Source organism: Euprymna scolopes, chromosome 30 (genome assembly GCF_053919585.1).
Source record: "Euprymna scolopes isolate OS-2025 chromosome 30, ASM5391958v1, whole genome shotgun sequence".
NCBI lineage: Eukaryota > Metazoa > Mollusca > Cephalopoda > Sepiida > Sepiolidae > Euprymna > Euprymna scolopes.
In genome coordinates, this window is record NC_136511.1 from 55,045,739 (window position 1) to 55,062,800 (window position 17,062).

At 33.9% G+C, this 17,062-nt stretch overlaps 2 protein-coding genes across 13 annotated transcripts in view; one reads left to right on the top strand and one right to left on the bottom strand.

Annotated features, from left to right (window-relative positions):
• Positions 1–17,062, bottom strand: part of LOC145254811 (glycosaminoglycan xylosylkinase-like) — a 795,724-nt gene that overhangs the window by 363,540 nt on the left and 415,122 nt on the right. Inside the window, exon 1 of one of the 5 annotated variants that reach the window (XM_080113621.1) lies at positions 9,181–9,230. The exons of the other annotated variants lie outside the window; for them this stretch is intronic. The gene's annotated coding sequence lies outside the window, so the exon portion shown is untranslated. Of the gene's footprint in view, positions 1–9,180; positions 9,231–17,062 lie in introns of those variants that run through there. 5 annotated transcript variants of the gene reach the window in all.
• Positions 1–17,062, top strand: part of LOC145254812 (uncharacterized) — a 560,817-nt gene that overhangs the window by 235,791 nt on the left and 307,964 nt on the right. The window lies entirely within an intron of this gene.

The following is a 17,062-nucleotide window of genomic DNA, read 5'->3' on the forward strand; positions in this document are numbered from 1 at the left end:
TATTCCCATGAAACTTCCCTCTTCAGGGAAAGCTGGTTCAACCCATCACAGGTGAATGCCACTGGAATTGTGTGGCATATTACAATGAAGGTGGCTACATCTTAATTTCAAAGTTAAACGAACACGTAAACATGAATTCAATACGAATCAGCAATAAGGTGATAATTCACCATCTTCAACCTTCAATTGATCATACGTCTTACCAACATGGGATCAGCACTTTCAAAGTTACCAAAATTAACAACATGGTGATCCAGATTTTTAAAGAAAATGTTACTTTTATGGCTTTTGAGTTTCAATCTATGTCTAACCCCTGCAAAATATTTACAATGAATACTCGTCTAACTACAACAACTGTCAACAATTTTCCTTACTCTCTATCTGTACCTAAAACGAAACGCAAATTCCATGAACAAAGATTTTTTTTCCTTGAACTCTCCGTCTGTGGTATGAGATAACAAATATATTTCCAGTGAATCTATTCAATGACTTAATTTTTTTTGTTTTTAATCTAAATGATCATAGTAAGAATACTGGAAATATATTTGTCACTTTATACCACAATCGCGACACCTGTTTCTTAACAAGTGTTTTGATTGTGGTACAAAAAAACGAAATCAATGAATCGGTTCACTTAGAATATATTCATTACCTTGTACCACAGACGGGCAGTTCAAGGAAAGAAACTTTGTTCATAGAATTTGCGGTTAATTTAAGAAAACTGAAACAATTTTTTCCTAACCTACCTCTTCTACCTTGCCTAACTCATCAAATAACCCAGGAAACAATGCCTCCATCTACATATGAGGTCAACAAAACATTACAAGATCTAGATTCATCAAGGTCTCTCATACACCACCCAGATATAGGCTTAACCGAATCATAAAAAGACTGGCATGAAGCCAACTACCTGTACGTTTTAAGGACTTCATAACGGAATGTTTTATTAACAATGACACACATGACTATACACATGCAGGACAAATTTATCTAACCAAATATTTTCGTTTACTAGCCAAATAGAACAGTTACTAGCCAAACCCACATGATTTTCAGAATATGACATCTTCGTTCTTTGACGAGTACGTACATCATAAAGATTTTTCTGTATATTTGTTTAATAAGTATAATTCTAAATATACACTGAATTTTATGTCGATACTTGAACGTATAAACATTGGAATTTCCTCATGTTTTTTAAACAGCCTTTGTTAAAAAAATATATATTGTTTTGTTAAATCTTTTATTGTCTAAATAATTTGATTTTGCTCGTTGAAAAGTTGAAAAAATATTTTTCACTCAGTAGTGAGCTTTGCAAGATTGTCAGTGAAAGAAATATAATCACCAAAAGATAAGCGTTTCGTTATTTCAAGTCGCCATTTTGCAAATGTGACTGTTTCAATCACAATGTAGATCCCTGACCTACCAAACAATTCAAATTAAAATGAGGTCTGAGGAAATTGTTAGTTTTTAGACGTGCCTTCTCCCTGTTTTTATTATGCCAAACACTGTCCCAGCGTGCTTTCTATCTGTGGATCCTATTACATCTTCAATCTGATTTTGAGCGTTTGGGTTAACTTCAGTCCTAGCACTCAGACTTGTGGTTAATTTGCTCTGCTTCAGCTTGGTCAAAAGCAGGGAAGTTCATCATCAAAGATGCGTCAGCCAGTTAAGGAAGCCGACTTCTTCACTAATTCCATACATGGCTACTATATTATAGGTTACTTGCCACACCATTCGACCAGCACAGCTTCGTGTTACGTCAATCAAACTCCAATAGGTCTTTGCCTATGCGACTATCTTCTCTTGCTATGCTGCCCGCTTTTTCCACTCCAAGCTTCTTTGCTTTTGTCTGGCATGCATATGCGTAACTATGACATTCAAAACTGATAAAAAGTGAAATTCAGTACAGGAGGACATACTCTCTAATTGCTATGATCGCATCAGAGTTGGGACACATACTCACAAGTATTAACACAAATTTGTGTGTTGAATACCTGTATGTTCCAATCACTGTGGTGAAAATAAAAATGAAAAGAAACTGGGACATTTTTGTCCTCATCTTGAGACATCAGTGTTCAATATAACTCATTAATGACGACAAAAAAAAAAAAAAAAAATGTACACATATCCAAGGTAATGGCAGAAAATTTAGGAAATGATCTTCAGTCTGTAGTGGAATGAGACTGTAAATGGATGCTAACATTTAATGCTTAGGCTAACCATCTTTCCTTTATAAGAAAACTTAGCAATCATTGATAGACATGGCTAATAACTCCCGAGATCTCATTGTTCAAACTGCTTGGCTTAACATTCACAGACAACATGAATTAGAATAAATATATTGAGGACATTGCCAAGGTGATCTGGCAACAGTACTCCATCTTAAGATGCATTTGGCTCTGGTACAGGTAGAGGATGGCATTGAGAGTGAGATACTTTCTGGAGCGGCAGAATGATCCAACCAGTTTTCCAGTGGCTTTTAAGTCAGGAGTGAAGGTCAATCCCAAAAGTTTGTAAAAGAAGGTTTCTTCATCAAGATGAGAGCCATTCATTTCAATTGAACTCAAATGGGGATCAGAGTGCAGGTGGTGAAAGGATAGTTTAGTTTTCAATTCATTAAATGGAAAACAGCAATAAGTCACGTGAATATTGAAAATAAATTCTGAAAAAAAAAAAAAAAAAAAAAAAAAAAAACGGTGCTATTTAGAATTACACTTATTTAAAACAAAAATACAAATATTTATGATGAATGTACTCGTCACAGAACAATGTCATACTCCAAAAATCATGTAAATTGATCAAGTATTGAGCTTTAAAGTAAGATAATAAAAATTTACGATTTTAGCAATTAAAAGTTTTAATTATTTTAAATACATGCAAAATCTCTGTAGCTGAATTGAATTGTCGCCCTTGAATTTAAAACAAAATGGTGGTTCCCAGGCACTGTCTCACTTCTCCCCCAAATTTAATTTTCTAAGTTAAAAAAAAAAAAGAAAAGAAAAGTACTTGAGAATTTTTTGGAATATGACATCTTTGTTTTTGACGAGTAGGTGCATCACAAAGATGTTTCTGTATTTTTGTTTTTTTATTATGTGTAATCTACATATATAAAAAGCAAAATGTGTGTTCATTTTATGTATGTCCGGCAAAAAGGCTTTTTCCGCCGGGTTTCTCGGAGGTTACTAAATCTTAGAACTGTTTATATACTCCCTAGATTGTAATATGTAGGATTTGCGAATGCGTGTCACGTCTAGATTTACTTAGATCGACTTTTACAAAATTCTTGCTATTTCGGCTGGCCTCTTGTGTGTGTTGGGCTTTTTCATATAAAAGCGAAACTAATCTGAAGCGAAGGTATGTTTCTCGGCTTTCGTGCCGGGAACGTCCAGAAAGCAATCAGCTTTTGATCAATACAGAGGAAATCCCTTATATCAAACAATTGCTATTCAATTTGGAGAATCCCATTTTTATAGGGAGCTGGTTTCCTCCTCCCCCAACATCTTGGGTAAACAAAACCAGCCAAAGTTGGGAACAACTGCCTCGCAAGAAAACTTAATTGTGGGATTTCTATTTTACCTTATTAAATTCACGCACCTGCTAATTTGTGTAAACAAACCAAAAAAACTGCCTCGCAGTGAAAGTTAATGGCGCGATTTCTATGACGTGATATTTAACCTCATTTTTTTAATCCTTAAATGAATTAAAACGTTTTTCTGTTACTCTCTCTTATTGACGCAGCAGTAAAATGTCAGGTTTTTTCACACTTTATGTTCCACTTTCGCCTCAAGGCTCCTGGTTCGATCCTACCTACCTACAAAAACTTCCTTTTTTTTTTTTTTTGTTAACTCCCCCCTCCAACACACACACCTACAAACATCCGTGCAATGCCGGGTACTCCCGCTAGTCTAATATACAAAAGCGAAAATGTGTGCATTTTTTTGTATGTTCAGCAAAGTCTTTTTTCAGGGAGGGGGTGCTTGGGGGGGGGGGGGCGTCACTAATTCTTACAACTTTATATATACTCCCTAGATTACAATATCTCCAATTTATGAAAGGAGGTCGCATCTATCTTACTTGAGCGACTTTTAAATGCTATTTTCGCACTATTTCTTCCTCTCCATGTGTTTCTTTGGCTTTATCGCATAAAAGTGAAATTGATTAAAAAAAAAAAAAAATATCGAGTCGCTGACCTTCGTGGCCAACAGGTGTTGAAGGCAATCAGCTTTGATCACTGTGGGAAATACCCCTTCATATCAGACAATCGCTATTCATAAGGACACTGCCAGAGCTCCCCCCTCTTAGGCGAGCTGATTTCCCCCACTATGGCAGAAAGAACTGGCTTTCAGCCAAACTTAAGTGCGTGATTTCATTTCTCCTGCATGAACTCATTCACTTTCACTTTCACTTTCTGCATGTCAACTTTTTAATCATTAAATTAGAACACTTTTCACTTCCTATACTATGTAGCCAAGCGGTAAGATGTCAGGTTTTTTTTCACTTTCTTTTCCACCTTCACGTCAAGGCCTCGGGTTCAAGCCAACTACAACTTTTTTCTTTTTCTTAACACACACCTACAAACACCCAGGCAACGACGGGCACCCACGTTAGTCTATAATATAAAAGACAAAAATCTGTTAAAATGTATGTATGTATGTATGTTTGTATGTCTCGCAAAAACTTTCGACAGAGGCAACATATTTTCACAAAATTGGTATCATTTTGAAGCTCAACCTTCGGACGACAAATATCAAACAATTGCCCAAAAACATTAATTCCTTCACAGAGCACTTTCCTACAGAGAGGGGTGGCAAACAATCGTTCCTTCATGACAATTTAGCCAAACACGCATGCGCAAAAAAGTTCTTTCTTGAATTACTTTAAATAAAAAAAAATTACTTAATTTCATTCACCCGTTCATAGACCAGTCGGTACAGGAGCAGCGTCGTTATCTTAAGATTGCACTTCGAGCCAACATATCAGATATATTTTTTTTTTGATTTTTAAAGTTTTAATATTGAAACAGAGTTATGCATGCCATTTTTCATTTGTTTTTTGAATTAATTTTCCATCACATTCGTTGTTTTTTTTAAATATTTAAACAGAGTTATTACGTTCGCTAATTCTTCATTTTTTATTTTGTTTTAATTTACCCCCCCCCCCCACAAAGACACACCTTCAAACACCTAAGCAATGCAGGATACTCTTGCTAGTCTTCTATATATATATAAACTAGCGGGGGGTACCCGGCGATGCCCGGGTGTTTTGAGGTAAATCAAAACTCCGGGGGGAGGGTGTTAAATAATAAAAAAAAAAATGTTTTGGTAGGTGAGTATGAGAATCGAACCCGTACCCTTGAGTTGGAAATTAATGTGTGAAAAAAAAAAAAAAACGGTGCTACGTTAACCATTGAGCCACGGCGACATACAACATCATTAAGCAGGTTTGAATTCATTTATTTAACTATAAAAACAGGCGTGCACAATAAAAGTTAACTTTGCTGCTTCCATTTGACCTAATTAAGGTCAAATAGAAGTCACGCAGCGTTTGGGTTTGTTTACCCAAATTTGACTGTTTCTTCCCCCAACAGATATTGGGGAGGGGAAAGCAGCTCCCAATTGTCCAGATTGAATAGCAACTGTCTGATATACAAGATTGATCAAAGCTGATTGCTTCTGGATGTTTTTCCCGGCGCAATGCTGAGAAGACGTCGTTTGAGTTTAGTTTCACATATTTATACTAAAAAGCCCAATCAACACGCGAGAAGCCAAAATAGCAATAATTTTGTAAAAGTCAACGTAAATAAATCTAGATGCGACGCGCTTTCCCAAATCGTACATATTATTATTTAGGACCCATATAAACAGTTGTAAGTGATCGTAACGACCTCGGAACCGTGTGCAAAAAAAGCCTTTTGAAGACATACATGAAATGGTCACACACATTTTGTCTTTTCTATATATATAAAAGGCAAAATGTGTGTTACCATTTCGTGTATGTCTTCAAAAGGCTTTTCTCGCACACGCTCTCGGGGTCATTACTATCGCTTACAACTGTGTATATAGGTCCTATATAATAATATCTAGGAATTAGGAAACCGCGTAGCGTATAGATTTATTTACGTCGATTTTTACAAAATTATTGCTATTTTGGCTTCTCGCGTGTTGATTGGGCTTTGATCAATCTTGTATATCAGACGGTCAAATTTCGATAAACAAACTCAGATGCTGACGCTGCGTGACTTCTATTTGATCTTCTTAATTAGGTCAAATGGAAGCAGCAAAGTTAACTTTTATTACGAACGCCTGTTTTTATAGTTATAGTTAGATAAATAAATTCAAACACGTCTACGCTGTATATCACGGTGGGCCAATGGTAACATCGCACGTTTTTTTTTTCACGCATTAATTTCCAACTCAAGGGTACGGGTTCGATTCTCATACTCACCTACCAAAACATTTTTTTTATTATTATTTAAACCCCCCCCCCCCCGAGTTTTGATTTACCTCAAGACACCCGGGCATCGCCGGGTACCCCCCGCTAGTATATATATAGAAGGCAAAACGGACACACACGTTTTTGTATGTCCACGAAAGGCTTTTTTCACCGAACTTCTATACGAGGTTACATTTATTTAGAAGTTTCCTTATACTTCCTAGATTATAATATCTACGATTTGCAAACAGACATTGTCGCTATATTTATTTTAATTGACTTTTAAAAAAATCCCTCTATTCCATCCTTTCGTGTATTTGTTTGTCTTTTTTCATATAAATAAAGCGAAACTAATCAAAGGGAACGTGTTTGCCAGCCTTCTCAGCCGGGATGTCCAGAAAGGCAATTAGCTTTGATCAATGTGGGGGAAACATTTCATATCAGACAATTGCTATTCATTGGACACTGCCAGAGCTTCCCTTTTTTTGGGGGTAGTTGGTTTCCCCCAACATCATGGGGAAACAAGTACAGAAAGCTGACAGCTTAACTGGCCTCCAGCAAGATGTTCATTTCTGCACCTACGTGAACAACTTTTTGATTGACATCGATAAATTTGAACGCTTTTCATTTCCTCACGCGTTGTAGTGTAGCGGTAAGATCTCAGCTTTTCTTTCACTTTCTTTTCCGCTTTCGTGTCATGGGTTTGAGCCTGCCTGCCTACAACCACTTCTTTTTTTTTTCCACCCCAAACACCTGTGCACTCATGTAAGTCTATTAAGTAAATCTCACCTGTTTGTTTAAATATATGTATGTTTGTATGTCTGCCTAAAACTTTCGACAGAGGCGATGGACTTTAACGAGATCGGTATCGTTTTGAAACTTGACCCTTCAGACAACAAATATCGAAAAATTGGCTAAAAACATGAATTCCTTAACCCTCAACGGGGCGCTTCTACAAGGAGGGGATTGCTTTTTTTGCTGATATTTTCGAAAGTCATCTCCTCTTTTCGATTGACTAGCCTTAATTTAAACCTTTGCCACTTCTAGTCTGGCGATGGACGCAACAGCAAAGACGTTCTTTTCCTCCTTCGTAGTACGGGTTTGAGCCTGCCTGCCTATTACTACATTTTTTTTTTTTTGCTCAACACACACCTCCAAACACCCAGGCAAATTGCACCCAGTATATATGTATATATATATATATATATATATGAATGATAATATATATATGATAATATATGAATATATATATATATATATATATATATATATATGAATGAACATGTTTACATAGGATATTTCTCCTGTATATGAATACTCATATAATTCAAATTTTAATTGGGTTTTCGCATGTCATGTAGGTTTTTGCGATACATGGCTTTATTAACATGAGACCATTTCATGTCGCCTACTGATCTCGAGACATATTTCAAAATGATATTATGGTGTTCATGCACTTTTGTTACCGCATTATTTTTAAATATTTTCAGGTTAAATTAAAGTTTCACAATATAATTTTTTATTATTATTATTAAATTGTTAGTCACAGAATAGTTATAAAACAGCCTCCCCTCACCATGTTAAGAATGACTTTCAAAATAATAACGTTATTATTTCAGCACGGTAACAATAGTGCATAAGTACCGATATCATTAAATAATAAAAAAAAAGTTATATTATTAAATTTAAAAAATATATATTATCAAATTTATTATTTTTTTTACTTTTTATTTTTGCTTTAAGACTTTGAATTTTTTTTTTTTTTTTTTTTTTTTTTGTTAGAAAAAACTGATTAAGTTAGGTAGAAGAGAATTTTAGCTTGCCTTTAGTAACATTTTTTTGTGTGTGAATTATCACCGGATCATTTTACTATACGGGAATTGTAACCGGTCACGTGTAACGCCATGACGACTGTATCCGAAAGTGAGGTATCGATTTACTAGAACGTTATAATTAAAAAGTGATCCCCGACTTTAAAAGTCATTAAGAGAAAGTTAAGTTTGTCATCGAGGAATGATAATCCCGGAAAAAAAATGAAGAAAAAGTATAAAGGACATAGATTCTCCTGTGATTTTTGATTTTGCTTTTCTCACTCACTTTCTCTGAATTCGTAACAGCGGACCGACATCAGTGGACTTTCCCCCCCCCCTTTTTTAAACCAAAAAAGTCCACTGATGTCGCTCCTAGGAATTCGAAATAGGGGCATTTGAGCAAGAAAGGCAATAGTTGAAATCAGGAAGACATCTGCTTCAGAAGAACCAGGAAATCATTTACACGTAGAGAGAAAGCACCTTCTGGTCGGTCCGGTCCGGCGGTCCGCCCAAAAAATTCACAAAACTCACACCCAAATTAATATTTGGAAAATAAACTAAGAAAAAACAGGAATCCACAAATTAATAAGGTGGATTATATGCAATCGCTTGCAAAATTAGACAAAATTTGGCATTTGTTTTTAAAGCAAATCCACTTCAACATAACTATTTTAGTAAGAAACGAATAATACGATCATTCAAGAATGGAAAATTGTTTTCATACGATAAACTTTTGCACGGTGAACTAGCTTTACGCCTTACCACTACAAACAAAACAAAAAAATATATACAGACAAAACTAATCGATAAAAATAGTAGCCCCTTTGGGGACTAACCGCCTCAAGATATCAGGGTTTAAGGTTTAAAATCGTGTTTAAGCTAGCAAGTGACTTACAACGAACTATTCGTTCGGATAAATTACTATAATACTTACACTCACTTCCGGTTGACGACCGGTGTCTTTCAAAAATCTGTCCAGCACTAAAATATTGCAACTAATTTTTCTCAACGCCAGCGGATTGTTTTTCATATTTAATTTCATTCATCTTAAGGTTTATAAATTAATTTCATTTTTTAAATTATTTTTTAAAATCAACTTTTGGTGGACCTGAAGAAGCTTTCACCCCTTAATATTTTATTTTTGTCTTTTTTTAATATACTAGATATGACCGATTCAGGCACCTCCAAAATTCACCAAAGAATTAATTACCCCCCCTATATGTAAAACGATGTAACTTTATTATAAATTAATATTATCAATATAACTTTTGTAACATTTAAAAGAAGAAGGGCAAAATAAACTAGTAATAATTAAAAAAAAAATGTTCAGCGTACGAAAATAATGAAATTGCGAGACGAAAATCGTGTTTACATAATTGGCGCTTTAACATAACGTGTGATGTGACTTTCGAACGTGAAAACATACCCGTGAGTAATAAATCTAGCAAAAATCAACTAATGGTCAGATTTTCGTGAAATTTTCAATACTTATCCATTTTAGAATAAAATTACATATAAAATGCAGTTTCCGTGAAATATACAAGGGGAATTTTTTTTTTTAGTGTGTGCCCCCCCCCATTTATTTTTTCGAAATTTGAACAAAATATATTTAAATCTATTGAAATTTCCATTTATTATGAAACATAAGAGTTCAAATAAGTAAAACATATATTTTAAAAAAATTTAAATACACGTATTGAACAAAAACTTACCTTGAAGTTGCAATTAAAAAAAAATTATATAAATTTAATATCATTATGATTTTTTAAATAGCGTTTTTTTTTAATTAATATATACTATAATAAGTTGAATTGCCAAGAAAAAGAAACTTTCTAAAAATTAATTAATTTTTAAAACGATTAAAATTCCATTATTTCAAAATGTTTCATTACAACACAGATTTTTAATTATAATTGTTTAATTTTTTTTTAAAGATTAAGTTTTAATATAAATATGGCTCTTGTCTGCTATTTTAACGCCAGATTAAAACCGATTCGAAAATATTGCACAAATATTAAGCATTTTGTAGTCCCCCCCCCCCCATATTTTGTTTGTCTCCTTTTACCGAACAAAATATGGAAGCCGGTAGTTAACTAAATGAACATTCAGTAAAACCGTATTTCATATTTAATATACAAATGTTTATAATATTATTAATGATTAAACTGTGTAAATCTTAAAACTTAACACAATTATAACGAAGATTAATTATTAATTGCAGTTTGAAGAAGATAAACAAAGGTTTTAAAAAATCATTAAGTCACTTCTGCTTTTCCATAGTTCGTATAATTAACACAAATCTGACGTCATGGAATCATGCTTCCTTTTTTCACATTCAGTTGGCAGTCCATACCGATCATATTTAATATATTTAAAACTGCAGGTTAAGCTTCCAGTGTTTTTATGGAATCGATAAATGATCATAATTTATAGTAACCATTGAATAATGGTAATCTCCAAAAATACCGTGAGGGCTTACAACATGGCCGCCAGAAGAGTTACGTGATCCGGTTGATCCAAAACATGAATCGCCGTATTACGAAACTGGAAAACGCAAATTTAAAGCAAACTTTGACAAACAAGCATAATAATTAAGTACAAAAAAATTTTTATAAACACTTTTAACTAAAAACAACCTAAGATTGTTTCTCAAAGTTTGCCTATTTTTATAACAACATTATATCAACAAAAAATTAAATACAAACAAATTGTGATTGTTTGTCAAACTTTGCCTTCAAGGCTGCGTTTTCCATTTGCACGATTCATGTTTTGGATCAACCGGATCACGTGACTCTTCTGGCGGCCATGTTGTAAGCCCTAACAGTATTTTTGGAGATTACCTGAATAATTTATATATATGTGTTAGTGTGTGTAATCCGGATATTACAGACTTGTCAGGTCTGTAACAGTAGAAAAGTATCTTATATCCGGGTTTGTCCTATTTTGTTTATGTAAATATGGGAACGCTTCATTCTGTGTGCATAACACAAGTTTATTTAACATTTATCAACATAAAAAAAAACAGACAAAAATACATTTTCAATCAGTTTTCACAAATAATTCAGTCAAAAATTACTTTTTCTTAGAAAGTCAATCATTTTTTATCGTACAGAAATCTGTTAACATCATGAACACTTTCATGCAGTCAGTAAATCATTTTCAATGCGCCATCAGGATTAATGCTTTTTGCTTCAAAGTAAGCTGTCAGAAATTCAAGTGCATTCAATGCAGCCAGAGAATTTGACACTGGTTTGTCACTTTCAGAAACTTCAGAACTTCTGCTTTCAGCAACATCATCTTCGTCAAAATCTTGATCATCCGATTTTATACCACGTGTGATGTTCGTGTCACTAAGTTCTCCATAACATGGTGTGCTGTCGTCGAAGCTGATAAATTTGTCAAATCTGTTTTGCTCCATGCCTGATATGGAAGAAACTGGATAATTTCCGTTGAGTATTTCTTGTACTTCAGGGCTCTATGGAAAAATTCATCTTTAGTTGACCTTTGACAACTAAATATTTTCGTTTACTAGCCAAATAGAAAATTTACTAGCCAAACCCACATGATTTTTAGAATATGACATCTTCGTTCTGTGACAAATATGTACATCACCATTTTTCTGGGTTTTTTTTGTTTTTTGTTTTTTTTTAAATAATTTATTCTAAATATACAACAAATTTTATGCTGATACTTGAAAGTATAAACATCCTAATTTCTTCAGATTTTTTAAACAGCCTCCGTTAAAAAAAAGTGTATTGTTCTATTAAACATTTATTGTTTAAATAATGTAACTTCGTTTGTTTTATTAAAAAAAAAAAAAAAAGTTGAAAAGATATTTTTCACTCAGCTTTGGAAGATTGTCAGTGAAAGAAATACAATCGCTAAAAGATAAGGATTTCATTATTTCTAGTCGCCATTTTGAAAAAAAAATCACTCGCAAATGCGACTGTAGAGCCCTGTACTTCAGCTTATGATTCAATATTCTTATATCAGGGTTTCTTTTATATTCGGGTTATTCTATGTCAACAGACTATAGTTTTGCTGATTTGGGGGCTAAAAGTCTATCATTATATATATATATATATATATAGTCATCCACATACAGTACTGTTTCGCTGTTTCACAGCTCATCAGTGCGGCTAGACAGGCAACTACCTCAAGCCAGGATTGAAACCCGACCGTTTGTACGGCAGTCAAGGCTCCTAACCATTACGCTATTGGCGGCTGCTTGAACGAGTAGTGAGTTTAACGATGTTTTTGATATCGTCTGAAATACCTCCGCTCGATTTGTTTACACAAAGAGCGTCGCTTATATGCTAATGGTAATTCGTGTTTCACTTCTCAATATGCTCAACTCAAGGTGAGGAGCACTATAGTCATCCACATACAGTACTGTTTCGCTGTTTCACAGCTCATCAGTGCGGCTAGACAGGCAACTACCTCAAGCCAGGATTGAAACCCGACCGTTTGTACGGCAGTCAAGGATGGAGTCCGCACAGATTGATTGACGTTTCAACATGTTCATGTTTTATAAGGACTCCAGTGAATTTTGTAGTTAGAAAATAAAAAATAAAATACAATTTTCCCGGAAAAGTAGAAGGGAGAATGACTTTTATTTTAGAGAAATTAAATTTAAGAAATAGAGCGAGCATGGATATAAAAAAGCACTTTTTGACTTTTATTTGTTACTTGTGATTAGCCTAGTGATCAAGACCACTCTTTGGCTAGTCAAACGACGCTTGAAGAGAAGATTTAACATGGCATGGCTGTTACATTTTAACCATGTCGTTACATTTCAACAACTCGGATCCACACATTGTCTGGTACTGTCGCAATAACAAACAAAAGAAAAAGGAAAGAAATAAAAATCCAACTCAGCAATTTTTTTTAAAGTGCAAATGAAATACACTTATTTGTGGTTCTTCAAAAACAACGCATTTCATTATCTTTCAAAAATCTTTTTGCACACACGTGTTTTACAACGCGCTGCCATATAACGCGTGTTTCTTTTTTAAAAGTCTCTCTCTTCTCGTATAATCAGTGCGTGCACACTTGCTTGATTTGCATATGTGCTAAGACAGCTGCTGCTGCTAATATTTTTACTAGTCACTTATGCTACTACTCTGTTTGGCCATACATCAAGAACATCACCAACATGACCTCCCATAATACGAAAGCCAGCCTGATCACTGTCATTCGCTAAGCTCCTGCTGGCGCTTGTGGAAACGGCATGCTCCCAGTTCCAGACCTGTATCAAGATGGTTATTGAGGCTGAAGGTGGCTACATTGAATAGATGTCAGTTCTACTACATAATCAAGTTAGCTGAATTGATTTTTTTCAATAAAAGTTTTAAAATAAAGGGTGCTAGTGCACTTACTAATCCGCGCTATTTTTTAAATCGTTTTTCCAAGTTTAATGAAAGTTTTATGATATGTTTTTTTATTCAATTGTAAGGTTAAAGTATAGAATAGGTACAAAACACTCCCGTCCCCATGTTAAGAATGGCTTTTTAAATAATAACATTATTTCAGCACGGATCAATAAGTGCACTAGTACCAAATAAAGCTGTAATGTTATTTTCTTTAGGGCGACAATTTTTATCGTTCTACCCTGTACACATTGGCAGAAGATAATAAAAGAGTTTGTGTGCGACTGTGGCATGAGTTGAGATGCAGCGACTGGTTCAAGGTGCAACAGAGAGGTGCTGGGTTGATGCCAGTCTGTGGACTACAGCTCAACCTGGTTATTGGAGCAAAATCTAACTCTATAAAGTATTCCGGGTGGATTGAAAATGGCAATTTTTATAAATTTGGAAAAATGCATATGATTAGCTTGACATGTGTTTTGTTTGTATTTCATTTCAGGCAAGTTTATGTGCAGATATATGTGCACGGAAACGAGTTTAAGCATTTAATTTTGAACGCCAAGGTATAAACTTCGGCAGCCACAACTTATCTTTCTTCTAATTTACACGTCATGGCACATTCTTCTAAATTTTCAATAAAAATAAAAAAAAAAAAAAAAAAAATCAGCTTCGAATGTTGTTGAGAAAAAAAAAAAACAAGAAAGAAATAACAATTACCGGTGGGCGTTTAGGAAATTGCACCCCCCCCCCTCTGAATTTCGTAAGTTACACTTTCTTTTTCTCATCGATTCCAAACTGAACTTTCAGATTTAAAAAAAAAAAAAATTGAAAAAAAAAATTTTTTATGACTTTTATCATCAGGGATCAGTTTTCAATTATAATGTTCTACTAAATTGAACACCTACATTGTGACTATCTCTCTCACGTGGCCGGTGAATATTCCCATCTAAGAGGTTACAAAGGGGACTTTCTTAACTCCCTTCCACCCTTCCTATCTCTCTCTAATCTATTTTATATATCTATTTGAAAGAATCCCAACTATAAAAATACTTTTTTTTTTTTAAGAATTTGGTAAAAAATTGAAATGGCCACTCCAAGACTGGATCTTTTGCAAAATTTTACAGAAAATAATGTGTTACATTATGCACATACTAAATTTCTTGTGCAAAGCAACAAGTTGTGTTCTTTTGGACATGCCATGTCCATACAGACATGTTCCGCTTTCAAAGATGGTAATGTTCTATTTTAGCGTCCAAAAAATGCATGACACAATTATTTAAAATAACGTTGTATTCAAAGCAAATTAATTTAAACTAAACTATCAAATGCTAAAAGTTAGACCCATTGAATTGTCGGATGTTTTACTCATAATCAAAAAACCGTTTTTTTTTAATACTAATTAAACTTTGTATTCATTTTCTTTTTCCGACATTAAAATAGGACATTACTGTGATATTCATTTTCAGCATACTCAAAAACCTGTAAAAGTCGTCATCAAGTTGGAAAGAAAGTAAAAATTTACCCTAACCTCTTTTTTAAACAGTAATATTCACCGATCACATAAGAGATGGTCACAAAGTAGGTGTTTTATTTAGTAGAACGTTATAATTGAAAACTGATCCCTGACGATAACAGTCAAATTTTTTTTTTTTAATTTGAAAGTTAAGGTTTTAATTTATGAGATTAACGTAAGAAAAAGAAGTGTAAATTGTGGAATTTAGAGATGGGGAGCAATTTCCTATACGTCTGCACAATTACCTTGGCTTTCTGACTAAAAACAAAGTGTAGTATCTATTCTTGTGTTATACTTAGTCTACTCTGTACTCAATCAATAAAGGGGAAGTTTATTTCATTCCAGAATGCCAGTTCTGGGGGAGCTGGATCCCCTACCACCACATTAAAAAACCTACCTTTGCTCTCGGGGGAAGGCAGGTAAATAAGAACCATTTCACATAGCAGACGAAACCACTTGAGAAAAACATGCGTGAAATGTGTCAACATTACATGAATAGGCGAAATCACTCGACATCAGGTTAAATTCGGTCGCCATCTTGTTTTGATTTCATTTATTCAGATAATGCTGACCAAATTTAAGCATATGTTCTACTAAAGTTTACATGGATTTTAAATCGAAATGATTTCTTATTTAATAATATCTAGGAACAATAAGATAAAAACATATTGCCTATACGAAACTTTTCTTGCATTCTGTTCTGGGCGCGATCTTTAACGTTTGCTTGCTCTCTCTCTCACACACACATTCACCCCTCCACATATACACACATAAAAATCGTCTTCCATTACTCACAAACTAACCATAAGTACGAGGTAGCAATAAATAAATAAATAAAACTAAAATATATTATATATATATTGTTTTAATTGGAATTCATTATTGAGATGAGTATTATTTTATATTAATTTATTTATTGCGGACTATTATTCTCATCTTTATTAGTTGTTGTTTCATGACGTTTCGGCCAACTATTCCTCTGGCCTTTGCGGTTACAATCTGACGAAGGCCAGAGGAATAGTTGGCCGAAACGTCGTGAAACAGATGAGAATAATAGTCCGCAATAAATAAATATAAAATATATTAGTTCTTGGGGGAGTGGGTTAGTTAAAACATTGTCATTTATAATAATCTGCGAACGGCAATGCTTATATTAAAACGCATGCAGTTAGGGGAGGGGGGGGCTTATTATTGCTTATCATAATTCTCAAAGCATTCCAAACAACAAATAAAATCTGAAACGAAATATCTAATATTGATTATTGGTCGTATCGAAGGATCGGTTGAAAATTATGTGCTTTTGAAGGAAACATTCTTGTTTTTTTCCAAAGACTTTTTGTATTCCTACACGTCAACACACAGGAAATAAATACAGAAAAGATATAATCATTTATATATTTTTCGTATTGATTTTTTATTCATACATATTTAAATATATGTGTGTGTGTGTGTGTGTGTGTGTGTGTGTGTGTGTGTGTGTGTGTTAATCATTTACTTGAAACGTACTCGGTTTGTATGTACCAATCGTAACGGATTAAAAAAATCTTTCTCATAAAGATTTTATAATGAACAAGATCGTTATAGTAAATTTTGAAAAAAGTCCAAGGGTAACTGAAAAAGAACGGCAGAGTGTGTCGGTTACATGAACCAGTTGTCCAAAATAGTGTTTTTATAAGTTTTTATGGGTAAACATCTGAAGAGTACGTGACTAAATATGCAGCAATAATATAATTTTGCAGACATGTTAGTCGCAATACGAAAAAATATTGAATGGATACCTTTTGAAAAAAATAATACACTGACAAAACTTGATATTTAGAACTTGGAGAATTATTATACTACACTAATATAATATATTATTGTTGTTGGTGGTGTTGTTGTTATGTCAGAGCAGTTTAGTTATTTTAATGTAAACATATCTTCAGTTGTCGTTGTTC